The sequence below is a fragment of the Amblyomma mixtum genome, chromosome 3 (genome assembly GCF_055824585.1).
Source record: "Amblyomma mixtum isolate Tamu chromosome 3, ASM5582458v1, whole genome shotgun sequence".
In the NCBI taxonomy this organism is placed as follows: Eukaryota; Metazoa; Arthropoda; class Arachnida; order Ixodida; family Ixodidae; genus Amblyomma; species Amblyomma mixtum.
This window is the reverse complement of record NC_143014.1, coordinates 91,958,724-91,975,514: the sequence shown is the minus strand read 5'-3', so window position 1 is coordinate 91,975,514 and position 16,791 is coordinate 91,958,724. Positions and strand designations below refer to the sequence as shown.

Here is a 16,791-nt window from a genome sequence, read left to right as displayed (position 1 = left end):
TACGCCACTGCCCTGGCAGGTGGCTGTTTCAGACACAGCCATCGGTGGGCCTTGTGAGAACCAGGTTGCCCTTCCCGAGCAACCTCATGCGATTAATCATGAATTTACCTGCCACCTGCCACTACGGGCAGTTTGCGCACAATCCGGTGGGCAGGTTGTGAGGTGTCATGAGGTCACGTGACCTGGATGGCAGGTGGTCCACCTGCTTTTTCGCTCACGCTGCCGCCGATGACGACGCCGAATTCTCTGCTTGCCACGTTAACATGTCAGGTAAGGTAAGCTTTGTCGGCACGCTGTCCTTCTTCGCAGCAGTCGCCACTTACAGCGCACTCTGTTCCCTTAATTGACTCAGCGCCAGCGGCCATAACCACGTGCCGGTATCCTCGCCTTTCCTACGCCTTCCTACGCCTCGCCTTTCCTTTTTTCTTTTGAATCTTGCGTGACTTTGTGAAACCGATCCGCCGCTTAGTCTACGCACCGCCCGATCGCCCCTATGATTATCTCTCTATCCTGTTGACAAGGGTTGACCAGTGGTACTTCGCGCTTCAGAAGCCAGAAAAGCTCTGCAGCAAAGCGGCGAGGCACACCGCGCGTTACTTGTGTCAAGTTTTGCTAGGCCAAGCACAAGCTGTTGATGATGCATTGTCTAGAAAGCTTTGTAAATATCTGTAAAATGGTGTGTGGTGCAAGTAAAAATTAGCCTGAACGCTGATTACTTGTCTGGCGCAGTTAAATCCCCCCCCCCCCCCATCAGTACCTTTTTTTTTTTTTCAAAACTTTCCCATCGGTTACGGTTTGGCGTCAGTCAGCAGCTCTCACATCTTGTAAACCGGAAACGTATGCTGCCAAATGCATGTTCAGGTCACTTTCTTGCGACATGTATGGAAATCGGAAGCATCCACGCGATACAGGTTGCTTCAACGCTCGATCACTTCTCTGAAAGCGAGTCACGCACGCGACAGCAGCGAAGAAGAACGGCTTCTCGAATGCGACGCCGGCGGGCGTCTCTCCGAAGGAGTCCCACAGCAAGGGCAAGGTTAGGGCATGGCCAGGGCAAGGCTGCCTAGATCCGAGAGAGGTGTGGCCAATGTGCAACGCTGAACTGCCGACTGCGTCAAATGCACATGGCAACAGGCGCGAAGTCCATTACGGGTCCCGTACTCATCCCGAGACGAGGCGGAGTCTAACGATGATGGCGTCTTCCGTGCTAGCGAGCGCGCGCCGGTGATAACGGCTTCAAACGCCATTCCGGTTTACCGGCGACTTCGGGCAGCGCCGCCGATGGCCGTTCACCTCAATCCTTTGCGCGCGCGACCTTGGTCGCGGCTGCTCCTCCAGCGAGGGAGGCAACGGGCGCCCAAGCCGACGCTCTTCCCCACCGCCGCCGGGCGCCCTCGCAAGCGCCGCGAGTCTTTTCGCGCCAAGACAAGAGATCGGCACGGCGAGGCGGTCTCGGCGCAGCCACCGAAAGGGAAAGGAGAAGCCGCTTTGTTCAGGTAAGACTGCCTGTCGCTGCCCAGAGGTCCGCGACGTCGCTGCTCGCGCGCCACGGGCCGTCGCCGTCTTCGCGTGGCTTGAGTGCCGGCCAGGGCCGCCGAGTCCGACCTTTCACCTGTCGCGCTGCTTGCAGCGAGTTCCTCCGCCAGCTGCTCGACGGGACAAGCGTTCGCTGTGCCCGTCGGAAGCGGAGGCTGCGAGGGCGTACTTCGTTCGGTGACCGGGCTTCATCGGAAAAGGTTGCTACCCGGTCGCGCAGCTGGCGGAGGGGGGTCTCTTCTCTGGAAGAAAGCCTGAAAAGTTCGCCGGTGCTCTCTCTGCGCGGTTTGTACGAATCGCGTTCGCATGTCACTCTACGCGCGTGTTCAACTGAACGCAGGGATCTCGCGCAATGAAGAGCTAACACTGTTGCACACGCTTCGGAGCCCGTTGCTTTGTTGCTGCTGATACGTTGTCTGCAATTCAAGCGAGCAACAACACAGAGCAGACAAAACGTTTCGTAGTGTGTTTGACCCTCGACGCACGTGCAATTACTCACTGGCGCAGATGTTTCTGTTTCGTGTATGAGCGTTTATCACACTGCTCTACTTTTAATTAGGCCACAGCTTATTGTATGCGTAACACACGCAGATATTGTTCGCCACAGTATGCTATTGCATGTTGCTTTTCTAGTTCGAAGATACACCACTGTGCCATTAATGGTTTCGGATTTTCTGGCCGCGGAAATATCGCTGATTCGAAGACGTGCGCATTCAGTGTTCTTCATGTCGTAAACCAGAGCAACGCGATTCCAATAACGATACGTAACCCATGCGGTATCAATCCACGCATAACAATGGTGTCCTGGAAACCTGCCATAATAAGCGCCATGATCTTATTAACCAAATTAACATTCTATGTGCACCGTCCGCCAGGTATGTCGCACCGAGCGTTACTCATCAGCTGTCAGTGAAGCACATGACTCACACCATAAAAGAATAATCATTCTTTACTGCTGGACTTGAATCCTGCTCACAGTTTATTCTTATTGTTAGTGGCAAGAATCAGCTGCCGTTTTATAGCCGATTCTCGGCATGTTCACGGCTTCCCGCGTTGTGACGCACTAATTGGTGGATACGTCTTGCATGGGTTTTCTTCGACCGCCAGTCTGAACCATATACGACGCTGGTACGCCCCGCTAGAACCAGGACACGTCGTGTCTTCGTCTCACTTTGCCAGTAACTGACACGGTTCACTGCAGACGCTCGCAGTTCCGGGCGGTAGTGCTGCACGCTGCCGTCTCTTCATGGACCTTTTTTTTTAATTCAAGATAATGATCTTTGCTAGCTCCTTTATAGTCGCTTAGTATTCGCTATTCATCCGTCTGCTGTACATCCGGCTGATCTCGGTGTTAATTCCCCACCAGCACTTCGCATTTTTTTTTTTTCGTTTATATATAATGTTTCATTTTCTTTCTGCGAGTGGCTTTTGGTCACCGGGGATTTCGCCGCTGTTACCAATATCAGAACTAAGAACATCTTTGCTTCTTAAGAGAACAACAGGGACGCTTCTTAAAACGCCTCTTGCCATAACCGCGGTTCGTTATTGCATACGCCTGTGTAAGCCGCCGCGGTGCTCGGCTGCTGACCCGAAAGACACGGGTTCGACCCCGGCCGCGGCGTTCACATTTCAATGGAGGCAAAATGCTAGAGGCCCGTGTGCTGTGCGACGTCAGTGCACGTTGAAGAACCATAGGTGGTCGAAATTTCCGGAACCCCTCACTACGACGTCCCTCATAGCCAGAGTCGCTTTGGGACGTTAAACCCACATAAATCATAAACAAGCATACGCCTGTGTAATTAAAAAAGTAAAGTAAAAAAAAAAGACAGAAAGTTTTCGCTTGGTACGTCTGCCTTCACAACCTCATAACAGCACGAAGAGCTAGTGTCATTGTATATGATAACAGAGCAAGCAAAAGGGCCGACAGGGGCTTTGTATGCTCTATTAGTTTCTTGAAGCGGTTAACTGGTATGTGTCTTTCGACATTCGTATTCACCTGTGATGTTTCAGTTCTTTAGCGTGAGGCTGTCGGTAAAAATAGCGTAGGAAATTCATCTTATCAGTAAGTGATTCATCACCAGCTGAGAGGAAGGTGATGCTTTGTTTGGGTTTGGGGGGCGGGGACCTCGCTTTAATCGCAGCTTCTTATCATTCACCATTCGTTGGTTTAGCTTTCGTTCTCCTTGCTTTGGTTTGCTTTGTTTCCATTTGTTTACTCCCTGTTCGGCTGCGCATGTGCTTAGATAGTCCACACAGATTTTTTCAGTGCTCCTCTTGTCAGTACGTGCACTTGGTGTCTGTTTGTATCACCGCTACTATTTTTTTGTTGTTGTGCTACTGCTGTATAGTGATAGCCAGGCTGCGTGAGAAAATGATAACAGCTTGGTTAAGCAGTGCTCAGCCATATGAAACTATACACTGTGGCAGAAATAGTGTGAAGTCACCAGTGGGTGCGCAGTGCAAGATTGTGGAGAACCAGCCCGAGAGCTCTCAATTCCATTTGTTTTAAATTGCCCTTAAACACAGCTTACGGTTGCAGACTCCGAAATTTAGGAACCAGTTACTTGTTCGGCGCTTTACCGTTTCCCAGCGGCCCTCCAACGCTGAAAGTCAGCCATCGCATAATTCGTGCAGTGCACCCCTATCGCGGTTGCTTTTTGTGTGCGCTATCGGCGTGGCTTCTGATAACTACTGCCTGTTATCAGAAAGACGCCACCGATGTTGCCTCGGAGCAAATCTCGTACATCTCGTGCGGCTTTCACGGGTTTAGTATCTCTGCGTCGTCGCGCTGCGCACGGCCTCATGGGTGCGATCATATGGGGAGGACTGCATGGCGTGCTGCGAAAGTTACTTGTTCTTGTGCACTAACTACAGGAACTGCAGAAATGCGTCTCCTGTGGCGCGAGTGGCGACATTCTTGGTTCGTCTCCTTGAACCGCTGCCAGCAAAAGTGAAAACGCCGCGGTTCTGTGGAATATCGCGGTTCCTTTGCTTATCCGATATTATGGTTGCGAACCGTCCCGGGTTTTGCGGGGCCGCAAACCCGACTTGCCCAAGTCTGTTGCAGACGTTGACTTAGGGTCGGGATACCATAACTCGTTCCTTTAACCGAAGACCTTCAAAGCGGTCAAAGGAAATTAGTCACTTAAAAAAAAAACACTTTAAAATTCACTTTAAAAACATAAAACGCGGAGGGTGGACAGAGAGAGCGAGATGAATCAATGTTACGAGAAGACTGCATTCAATTTTTCCGAGGAAAATGAAGAAATTATTTACCCCAATGTAGGTAATTCTGTCGGATCACTTATCTCCTGATGAACCAGGCAAGTTCGTGGTACCATACATCTTGCCCTTTCTCTAATCTCTTTCTTTCTTTTTTACTGTTGGAGAGCTATTCCTGCCTGTGTTGGATCTGTGACAAAGGATGCAAACGCTAGCAGGAACCAGCGCGCTGCCCATTGTAGGTAAACAAGTGTGCGTCCGGGAAGAATTCTGGGTTAGATGACGTCACAAGGCAGTGACCCATTTTCTGCTGGCTTCCGGATGTGGTGCGCATTTCCTCGAGTTGCATTGCAAGGACGTCTTTGTTGTGACGCGAGAGTCTGTCCGGAGAGCGTGCTCCGGTCTCTTACCCATGACTCCGATTCATAGCCTTTTTCTTGCATTTTGTAAAATGTATCATCGGCGCAGACTCGGAATGTGCAAAAGTCAGTAAGCGCCAATGGTGTTCCATGCTATAACTGAAGAATCCCTCAAGTAGACTAAAAAAAATCCCCACTTCTGGCCCTTTTTGCCTACAGCAGCTTGAAAAATCTTAAGCAAATTCCGATTCTTGAACTTCCCTGGAACTCCGCAAAGATTCCTTTTTTGTCAAATTTTGCCCCTCAAATTCCCCGAATTAAACATCACTGGTAAGCGCCCCTAGCTGCAGAGCTGATCATAATTCTACACGCACGCATATTTGTTTGCGTTATAGCGATGCAGCGCTACAGGTCCACACCAGCCGTCACGCGGCGGTAATTGATCACTGATACACTGCTTGAATAAATGCTGCGGAACAGAGAGATTAAACCTTGCGGACATTAAGCGGGTTCTTTTGGTGGATGCCTTAAAGTTCGCCACCTGCCCAAGTACCGTAACGTCCAAGTAAGTAGGCTAGACTGTGAAGCGCGAGGTACTCGACATAAGCTCCTGCGGCAGCCATATTCAAGTGCGGAAGGTGGGGCTGGGGCTGTCCGAGACTGCTCCTGCATAAGCCCACTACAGATTGGCACACACACATCTATGTACAGTCAGGCCGGAATGAAACGCGACCAGAGCATGTCAAGAAAACAAAATATTTTACCTGCCTACTTTCAGCTGAAGTGTACAACTAGCCTGATTCATGTGTCTGGGTAAAGGGCCTACTGAAATGCATAATCGAAAATAGGTTGTAAAGGAATATCTCGCTGCAAAGCAGAAATGTATGACATATGCGTGTTCGCGTTTCATTCCGGCCTGACTGTACAACCTGGGCAAAAGGGCTCTCGCACCGCGCGAGCTGTGAAAGAGAAAAGCCTGCACGTGTGCCCAAGTCGGGAGGAAATGTAAATTTTTCGTAATTGCAGTGTCCATAAACGTTTGTTCCTGAGCGTACGTATGCATATAGTATACATATTAGTGTTAATGGGGCTCTCGATGCAATTGTGGTGCTACTTAGGCGTAGTATCTATCGTTAGCGCGGCTGGTTTAAGCATCCGCGTCGCATGCGGGAGGTGCGGGGTTCGATCCTCAGTGCCGCCGGGTAACCACCGGTCATACAGTGGGTACAAGCTTTCCCCTGGTCTGGTGCTAGGCTTAGTCAGGGTGAAATGCTTGGGAAATGGGTCTCCGACCCCACCTTGAGCAGAAGAAAAAAACCTTGTGCCAGGGCACTCTTTGGCCGCAGATGCCCTTGCGCCATAAAAATCCATCATCATCAGTATCTATCGTTAGAAAATCGCACTGAGGTGTGAGTCGTGAATATATCCGACTCGTAACGGCGCTGCTGTTGAGCCTTCTCGTGCTGTCAGCTCTCTGTTTCAGAATATAGGGACCTGTGATAATGCACTGAACTCTAAAGTAAATGAATCGCAACATGAAATTATCTCATCAATTTAACAAGCAGCGGGCTGAATGTTTGGTATTATAGCTTACACCAACCTTCACAAGAAAGAATCCAGCAGTCTTCGAAACGAAGGAAGGCGGGGAATCTTATTTTTTGTGTGTGTGCGTGCATGGCTGCGTTAATTAGAGAAGGAAATAAATGAGTGATCAGTTAGTGGGAGATAATTTTATGCAAATTAGTATAAAATGTGGCCCATTGAGGTCCTTTAGTTAGGCTGCAGTTAATAATATAAAAAATATCTAAAATGGCGATTACACCAGTGTAGTGCGGATGACCAGTGCTAGCTTGTTCACTTTGTGTTTTAGCAGTTGTTTGCTTTGAATGCTGCTGCCTCGCGTGAGTGGGCGATGATTGTGTTTCTCTTGAGTGGGGAGGTTGCGACGAGTGCTTTAAGAAATGGGTTGGCCCAGAATTGAGCATCTTGTCGCGCAGCGCGTTTATGGTGAAGCTGCCCGATAGCTTTCGTCTCGTGCTCGACCCGCCGCACGTTTGTGGCTCTGGCCTCCCGCATACGTGCAGCGTGCAGAGCACGACGTTCCGCCTCGGCTGCATCCACGGCCTTCGAGCCCGCAACGCGAATGATGTCGCCGCTGGCGGCTGTATCTTAGCTACTGCGCAGGCGCGAAGGATGCCGCCCAATCCAGTCATTTCAGGATATTTGCTTGAGAGGCTTTTCAAGGCGTTTGGAGCCGTCTGTTTTCTAGCCCGCTCCGTATATCCGATGACGAAGTTACGCGAGGCACAGGCTATGTGCACGGTGTGGTCACGTGATCTGAATGCTCCGGCATAAGGGCTGAAGTGCCACGTTCGCATTTGGGTTAAACATGGACCGTCACCAGACACCTCGCCTGCCTGAACAGGTGCACCTGCACTTACACGTCGTGCACCTGTTCTCCCACAGGCAGTCACTGCCACCTTCCATCTCGTGACACTGAATCGATAAGTTAGTGAATTCAGGGTTTGCGCGTCCTCTCATTTCTCCTCACTTAAACTCGCATGTGTGTCAGTGCACTCCTGAAAGCCCCTGTGAGAGCACCTGCGGAAGTGAATGTGATTGAATGGAAAAGAAAAATATTTCTGAGTGTGCGTGAGCCACCTCTCACGACGCCGAGGTATGCTGGTTTACATACTAACCTCTCGTTGTTACAATATTGACGAGGCGTAAAGAATAAGAAGAGAAACCTATATAAGCGCGGGTAGTTGACTTCAGCTAAGGGTACGGTGAGAGAGTTTCGGCAGCCTCAGAAGTGCCTGGGAACACTACAGTAGCGAACAATCAGTTCTTTTACTGAGGTGCACAAACGACGTGACGAGTCAGCTCAACGCCTATTTCGAGCAGCTTTGGCGTGCATTCCAGGCGCTCAAGTGTATGGACTCGGTGCATGCACGAACAACACTCTCGCCACCGCTGTACTCCATTTCTGTTTGGGGTCAACGTCGCTGCGCTTAATGTCGGTATTTCCCGGGATACAAAGGGAGGGAGAGAAAGAGTAATAAGCTTTCTGCTTCTGCCCCCAAGTCCAGTTTCTGAGGTTCTTCGCCTATACGTCTTCATCGCGGACGCCCGACACTTCGGCATTCGCGAGGAGCAAAACGACCGATCTTTACTAGTGGATTCAAAGTGAGCTGAAAGTCTTGTCTCGGGCGCTTCACCTTTCAAGTCAACGCTACTGTCTGCTTGAGATCCAGTCACTTACGCGCGGACCTTGACGGCACGACCAGAGCCCAAGCAAGTACCGATCACTTCATGGACTAGCCCTGCAAACGTTGCTCAGGCTCGTTCCGGACGCTCGCGAGAAGAGCGTCCAGTGCATGACTATACCTTCTCCTTGTTAGCGCAGTACAGTCAGAATAGATGCCGTTTTTGCTGTTGCACAGAGCGGAGAAAGCTCGCTTCGTGCATGACAGCTCGCGCTCACGGTAGTCCAGCGTTCATAGCGACGACGCGCAGCGAGTTATAGGATAAAGGAAAGGAAATGCCTCCAGACCGGGTCTCGTTACTGGGGCTCGTCGATGCTTCTATGCGTGTAGGTTTGCAGGTTGTCGCCGGTTCGGTTTTCGTATATATAATGCTGCGAGAGCGATTTAGTGCAGGCAGATTGCCGGTGTCTTGGCAGCAGTGTTGGGTCACGGTATGATATCACTACAAGAAAAAAAAACAAGAAGGCACATGACAGATGGGGTACAGTCTGTGTATAGAACGCATACCGAACAACTCAAACCGAGATGTAGCGTTATTATTTTTAGTGTCATATGTTGTGCAAGCATGAACGGAACAGGCGTTAGAAAAGGGGATGGAACAAGCTGGCAACTGCTATTGTAAGCAACGCCTGCCTGTTCAGGTTTAGGACATGACAGTTCGTTTTACAGATATCCTTAGGCTTTTTTTTTTCATCGCTAATGGAATCTATTTGACACTAATGTGCTTTTTAACCATACAAGCTATAGTAGGATACAATTTAAAAATACAGCAGTTGCTAACACTCCATGGGCCACGGTCCGCGGCGTCCTGTATTACTCCGCTGGCCAATCCCAACAGCAAGCGAAATCAGTTTTTTTTAAAAATATTTGACTTAATTGAACAAGCCAGCTGGGTACTAGTTTTTTTTTCTCGTAATTAGCTTCTTGTTTAGGTAACAAGAATATTTTTAACAACGGACTAGTTTTGTGTCATGCCGGAATTCTGTGCGGCGTTCCCGAACGTGGGCGGAGCTTCACTGCAGACTTAAGTTGTATCTGACTATAGGTTACATTTCGGAGTGAGAAGTTTTAACTCGTCAGGGAAACAAAAACAAAAAAAAAACGCACCGAGTATTTCGATTGCTGAAATAGTTTGTCGTGACAGGTTTGCTTTTTACAAGCTGGACCACTCAGTAAGCTTGTTCCACTGTAGACAGAAGCGCAGTACGGGAACACTACGGACGGACGAAAGTGGTGTGTCCTTCTCACTTCCGGCTGCTGAGCCCAAGGTGGCGGGTTCGCATTCCGGAAGCGGCCGCCGTATTTGGATAGAGGCGAAATAAAAAAAAAACTGTCGTGTGATGTGCAATGTCAGTGCGCGTTAACGAAGTCCAGATGGTCGAAATACATCCCGAGCCTTCCACTACGGCGCCTCTCATAGCCCATGTCTCTGCCAAAAGTAACCACGGAAAGCGGTTTGCTTCTCAGCCGTACCGCTAAGAAGCAAAAGGTCTCGAAAGTTGAGAACAAGGGTTCTCCTTATCTTACACAGACTGAGAGCTTAACATAAGTGTTCCGCTACACGACTAGGAAACAAACCCAGTCGCCAGGTTACACTTGGCAATGACAGTACAGCTTTGCTACGTTAAACTCTACAGACCACCTCACACACCTGCTCATTTCGTCTGTTTGTTTCCCTTCACTATACTGCGCGCTTGTCTACAATGGATCTTTGCTCTTCTTTATTTGCTCTGAAGAGGGTGCGCAAAAAACGGACAGGCACGCCACAAAAGGGAGGCCGTTCGCGAGTGCAAATAATAGTAACTGCACACCGCTGGCGTATGCTGTGGCAGTAATCTGCATCGCTAGAGGACAGCGCTCTCGCCGCTCGTTTATTTTTTGTTGCGTGTGATCTGTCGCGCTATTTGCCACTTTTACTCCGAAAAAAAACAAAACAAACCTGGTTCTGTATGTGAATATCTAATCACACGAGAGTTTTCGTTTGCTTCTACGCCGAAAGGGCAACAGGGTGTGGAGAGCTGGCGTGAGATATGCAGTTTCTGCAGTCAGCGCAAATATTGCGGCCTTTGTGCAGCAAAATTGTTTTCGTTGTAGCCAGTACATAATTAGTGCCCCGCCGCGGTGGCTCAGTGGTTACGGCGCTCGGCTGCTGACCCGAGAGACGCGGGTTCGATCCCGGCCGCGGCGGCTGAATTTCGATGAAGGCGAAATTCTAGAGGCCCGTGTGCTGTGCGATGTGCATGTTAAAGAACCCCAGGTGGTCGAAATTTCCGGAGCCCTCCACTACGGCGTCTCTCATAGCCTAAGTCGCTTTGGGACGTTAAACCCCGATAAACCAATAAACCAAACATAATTAGTAGCGGTATGGGACAAGCGCAGTGCATAGAGTTTCTTACTATTACCTAGAGGGAAAGCTGGCAAGCCGTCTATGGGAGTTTGCATGGAGACCCCACGTGACCACCTCAGCCACCATGGGCGCTCAAAGCATCATGGGGCGGTGAGCTACATGTTGCGGAACTGCAACTTTTGGCCAAAAAATAATAAAAAAATAAAGCTGTTTGATAACTACAAACGTCCTAACATTCAATATCTTGTCTAATGATTGCAACAAATGAGCAGAAAAGCATTTAAGTGCAAAGTTTGCCTAAAATAAGAGATGACTAGCTTTCCTATTGGCCAAGTGATGAATACTAAAAAAACTAATATTTCGTAATTAACAGGCGCACTTTTAAAAGTAAATATGTTTTTAAAAAAATGTTGTTGTTTAGATACTTTAAGAGGTTTTTTAATGGCATTTCGGAAGAGTAAAACCTTTTATTGGCGTCGTGTGTCGTCGCGTTTTCACTACTATGGCTTTTGCACACTGCGCTCGCGCGAAAGTCGTCTGCGCACACACAAACAGAGTTTTCGGAATGAAACGTCTTAGTAGTGCCGCTCCGTGTTCCCAAAAAACTACGACTGTGCCGCAACAAGTAGCTCACCGCCCCATGATGCTTTGGGCGTCCATGGTGGCTGAAGTGCAGCGCCGCCAGCTTTCCCTCTAGGTAATAGTAAGAAACTCTATGGCGCAGTGGAATTGCGCAACTGTTATACGACTATGTCACCCAGCTTACTGATTCGGCCTGAAACTGGGAAGACGATCATTGCGAAAGATACGCAAATATAAAGACAGTGAAGTGCATGTTAATCGTCAGATTAAGCAAGTGAGTGCAAACGAGCAAAGAAAGAAGGCACAATCAAGCGCACACGAGGTACACACGAGGTGGATATTGATAAGGGTTCACATGCCCTTTAACGCGAGAATCCCCTACATCTGTATTATTCTCTCTATCGTTTCACCGATAGTTATCAGCTCATGAATACAGTGAACACGCATGTGTTTATCCATACTGTCGTGTCCGGTCGCTGTGTTGAATGCAGCGAAAGACGCACACGGTACTTTTAGACTTCGTTTATTTAAAGCCGATGAGGGTGCGACCAGCGTCGACCGAGGCAGGAGCCGAACTGGCCGCCCGAAGAAAGGAGGGAAGGGAGAAGCGTCCACGGGAGGGAGTGGCTTCCCAGAACAGGAGGAGGGTGCGGGGGCGCACCGTGGGGGGGGCATCCGGCGACAGCGTGCGACGAGGGGCAAGCGGTCGTTAGGAGGAGGATGCGAGTGGTCGTTAGGATGAGGATTGAGTGGTCGTTAGGAGGAGGACGCGGGGGCGCACACACACAAAAGCAATAAGGGGACACAACACTTCCTTCCCCCTTAGAAAGTTGCCTGGTATCGTGCAGGGGGTCGGCGCTCACGCGTGGAGGCGCGCTGGCTTTGTGCGCTCGGGGGAGAAACACTTGTAGGCTGGCTGTTGTTCGCTGTGTCTCCTGGGTCTGTCCTGGGCGAAGTCTCTTCTTCCGGGAAGAGGTGCCAGGCTATGTGAGAAGATGGTGCACGTGTTCTCTCCGCTGGCGGACAGCTCTCAGACGGCGTCGTAAATCTACGCAGCTGGTTGAGATGTCGGCGTGCTACTGTGCCATGTATGTTGACGAGCCAAGAGCGCAGGCCTATGCGTCTGACAATTGTAGCTTCCTCCCAGCGTGGCTTTTTCAGAAACTGGCGGGCGAGGACGCGCTGCCCCTCATTAAGCGTGCCGCAGCGCGGAATTGCTTTTTCTTCCCGGAACGTCTCTGCCTTTGGCTCGGGGAGGATGGCTGTGAGCTGGGTTCGCATTTCACGCTCGAACATCATTTTCGAGGGGGTCTCGCCTGTTGTGCTCTGAACCGTCGTGTGCTGCTTGAAAAGAAAGCGCGCAAGGCGGCGCTGCAGCGAGCCTGTCTGATCTCTTTCAAGGGCGCGTTTTAGCTCGGCTACGTAGCGCTCGGCTTGTCCGTTTGTCGCTGGGTGGTAGGGGGCCGATGTAACTGATGAGATCCCGTTGTCGCGATAAAACTTGAGGATCTCCGCAGACACAAACGGTGTTCCGTTGTCCGACACTACCTTGCGCGGCAGGCCGAACGTTGCAAATAGTGATCGGAGGTTGTCAATGACTGCTGCCGAAGTCGTCTGTCCCATTTGCCTTATCTCAAGCCACTTTGTGTAGGCATCTACGACCACAAGGAAAGTGCAGCCCTCAATTGGTCCTGCAAAATCAATGTGCAGTGTGTGCCATGGTGTGTCTGGCTTTTCCCATTCTGGGACAGGAGCTTTCGGCGGGGCGCTCCGGCTGCTCTGGCAAGGCTTGCATTCTCGCACCACTGTTTCGATGTCGTTGTCAATGCCAGGCCACCACATGTAGCTTCTGGCACACTTTTTCATTGCAACGATGCCCCGATGTCCGGCGTGGATGAGAGACATAGCTTGTGCGCGTAGTTCTCTCGGCATCACAACTCGGGACCCAAATATGATGCAACCGCGATGGGTGCTCAACTCTGTAGCTCGCCTGCGGTAAGCGTCGAAGTTGTCCCCTTTGAGTTTATGCACGTTGCCTTGTTGAACAGCTGTGTAAACTAGCCGGAGAGCTGCGCACTTCTGCGTAGATGCTGCAACTGTGCCTGCTGTAAGCGGAGGTTCTGGCAGTGCTTCGAACATCACAACGTCTCCTGGTGGAAATGGTTCGTCAACAGTTGCGTCTAGTGGCAGACGGCTTAGCGCATCGGCGTTTTGATGTTTACTGCATATCATCACGCCTAGTGGAGAAAACCAATTTCTCCCTAGAAGGCTTGATCCTGTGCCCTTCACAACAAGCAGAGGTAGCGTATGGGTCTGGCCGTTGTAGTTAACCTGCACGTTGGCAGAGCCCAATAGTGGCAGATTCTGTCCTGACCACGTTCGCAGGTGCGTGTCGTCTTGTTGCAGGGCGGGTGCGTCAGATGGCCATGAAGTTCGGAACGTGTCCTCACTGATCAGAGTACAGGCTGCGCCGGAGTCCACCTCGAACTTAATCAGCTGGTGATGTACGCTTACTTCTGTAAAAATCTTCGGTCGCGTGCCGAGATTCATGGTGTTCAGGTCGTACAACACAGATGGTGTTGCTGATGTTGTTCCATGGAGATCAGATAGCTGCGTATTCTCTGAGGCGTTGACGCTGTGATTAGGCTGGGAAGGTGACTTTATCTTGGCAAGTCTCCGTTTCGTAATGCATGCTCTTTCGATATGCCCTCGCTTGTGGCAAAAATTACACGTGGCTGACTGGAATCGACATCCCTGGGGGTTGTGTTGGTCGTCACACCGCCAGCAGCGTTGTGCCTTTTTGACCGATTTTACAACAACAGAAGGCTTGCGCACCTGGTTGCTTGTCTGGTGTACCGGCTCGGTGTTCCGGCGAATCCCTCTCTGCTGGTGACCGGCGCTCTCCGCTCGAACGGCGATGTCGTAAGCTTTGCTGAATGTGAGGTCCTTCTCAGCGAACAGGCGCTGCTGCAGTGACTCGTCACTCAGTCCGCACACAAATCTGTCGCGTAACATCACGTCCAAGGGAAGCATGGTGGTGTTAGCAGAAGAAGCTGCGTCTCCCTCCTGCCCGGTAGCTGTTGTCGACAGCGTTCCAAAATTGCAGTCGGCAGCGAGCTTCTTGAGCGCGGCTACGTAGGCGCTCACAGTTTCTCCTCCCAGTTGATCTCGTCGTTGGAAGCGAGCCCGGCTGTAGACCTCGGATGGCCTTGGGTCGTAGTGCTTTTGCAGCGCTTTTACGATGTCGTCGTAAGACACTGCCGCTGGTGTGCTTGGCTGAATAAGGGCGCAGACAGTATCGTAGGTCTGCTCCCCGCACAGCGTCAGCAGGTTGGCCCTCTTCAAGGCTGGGTCTGTGATGTTGTTAGCTTCAAAGTAGAACTGAAGGCGTCCAACCCACGATGACCACGATGAGCCGTTGAACTCTGGTATCTGATTGGGAAACCCTCGCGTAGCCATGGTTTGTCAATAGCGTTGCGTAGCGCGGGTCGAATCCACTTTCTCGTCGCCACTGTCGTGTCCGGTCGCTGTGTTGAATGCAGCGAAAGACGCACACGGTACTTTTAGACTTCGTTTATTTAAAGCCGATGAGGGTGCGACCAGCGTCGACCGAGGCAGGAGCCGAACTGGCCGCCCGAAGAAAGGAGGGAAGGGAGAAGCGTCCACGGGAGGGAGTGGCTTCCCAGAACAGGAGGAGGGTGCGGGGGCGCACCGTGGGGGGGCATCCGGCGACAGCGTGCGACGAGGGGCAAGCGGTCGTTAGGAGGAGGATGCGAGTGGTCGTTAGGATGAGGATTGAGTGGTCGTTAGGAGGAGGACGCGGGGGCGCACACACACAAAAGCAATAAGGGGACACAACACATACGCTATTCACTACGTTGTAATTGTATCGCATAGAAATATTTTTGTTTCATGAATGCATTTCGAGCGTTCTGTGTATCGACCATGGCATAATGGCGTAAAGTTTTCCCGCTACACGTCGTCGACGTCAGCCAGGCCAACTGTACGCCGTATACCTAGCGGTGAAGTTCAGTGGCGGAATCCCTGATGTTCGTACATGAGTCGTAAAAGAGCGAGCGCTTCAAGCATTCCAATCTTGTCATTCGGCTTTGCAGGCAGCGGAATGGTGCGGCAAATATTTGACATGCTTTCGGCTATACCGATACAGACAGAACGGCGTTGCTTTTCACTGGATTCTTGACCTCGTCGGCGAACCGAGAAACAGCTTAATTCATCGCATTAGCAGGACGCGAACTACATCACTACCCACCATCATGTCTTTCCCGAAAGGAGATGCTCATTTTTCTTTCTGAAGAGTGAAAGAAAGACAGCCAGAATAGTGGAAACACACGTGGGGAGGGGGTTTAAGGGAGCGAAAGAAAGAGTGAGAGGAGTGTAAGATCAGAGCAGAGTATGGAATGGCGGTGGCTCAGTGGTTAAGGTGCTCGGCTGCTGACCCGAAAGACGCGGTTTCGACCGATCCCGGCCGCGGCTGCCGCATTTCGATGGCGGCGAAATGCTAGAAGCCCGTGTACAGTGCGATGTTTGTGGACGTTAAAGAACCCCAGGTGGTCGAGATTATTCCGGAGCCCCTGAAAACATATAAACCAAACCACAGTATGGAATGTGTCCGGTGGCGTATTGATATTGTGGTGGGCATCAGTGGTATAAATATTCTATTTGACCCACTTCACTCTGCTGTCCTTCTTCATTTCCAAGTCGTTTCATTGCTTGTTGGAGTAGCCTCACCAATTATTTCCAATAAATGTGTCACTTTCCAGATAAATGTCTGTGCGTTTTCCTTTTTTTTTCTTACCGCGCCGTAAGGACCTTCGATACGAACCTCTCTTGGCTGCCACAATCATTCCCGAAATCGGCCTATACTGTACGTATCGGTGTTTTTATGTTTACTAAATATGCTCAACACAAGAAATCGAGACAGAAATGGCTCTTTAATAAAAAAAAAAGAAAACCAGATTTTAACCGCTGGATAAAAACCGCCAACAAGCTACTCTGAGGGTGTAAGGCAGGGGAGAGGAAGGCGACAGCAGAGGGGGAGCGGAAAAATACAAAAAAATAAGGAAATGGGAAAATAAACGTTGTCATAGGCAGAGTGTTCGCATGTCGAAGACGCCCAGATATATGACATTCACTCCCTCCGAGCTCGTGCTTCGTGGCATTTTTTTTTCCTTTGCAATCAGTGCACCTTCTCCACAGGTTCAGCAAACACTAACGCAATAAAATCTGTTTGTAGCGTTCCTCCCTTTAGCGTAACCACGAACGTTTCTAAACGTTTTCAACCGTTTCACGCAGTGAACAAAACACAAGTAAACGCAGCTAATTTAATCTATTTATTATCGAATAGAGAACTCCACGTCGCGCCAGAGAACAATCAGCAAAGAGATCAATTAGTTGAGTCATCCTACACGAATAGTCAAATCCTGAAAGCTCGCGGTTAGCGGCACGGGGAAACAGCTGA

At 50.4% G+C, this 16,791-nt stretch overlaps 1 pseudogene across 1 annotated transcript in view; it reads left to right on the top strand.

Annotated features, from left to right (window-relative positions):
* Positions 1 to 921: 921 nt before the first annotated feature.
* Positions 922 to 16,791, top strand: part of LOC149350939 (uncharacterized) — a 42,928-nt pseudogene continuing 27,058 nt past the window's right edge. The window contains exon 1 of the transcript XR_016290472.1: positions 922 to 1,496. The product of XR_016290472.1 is annotated as an uncharacterized LOC149350939 (transcript). The remainder of the gene's footprint in view (positions 1,497 to 16,791) is intronic.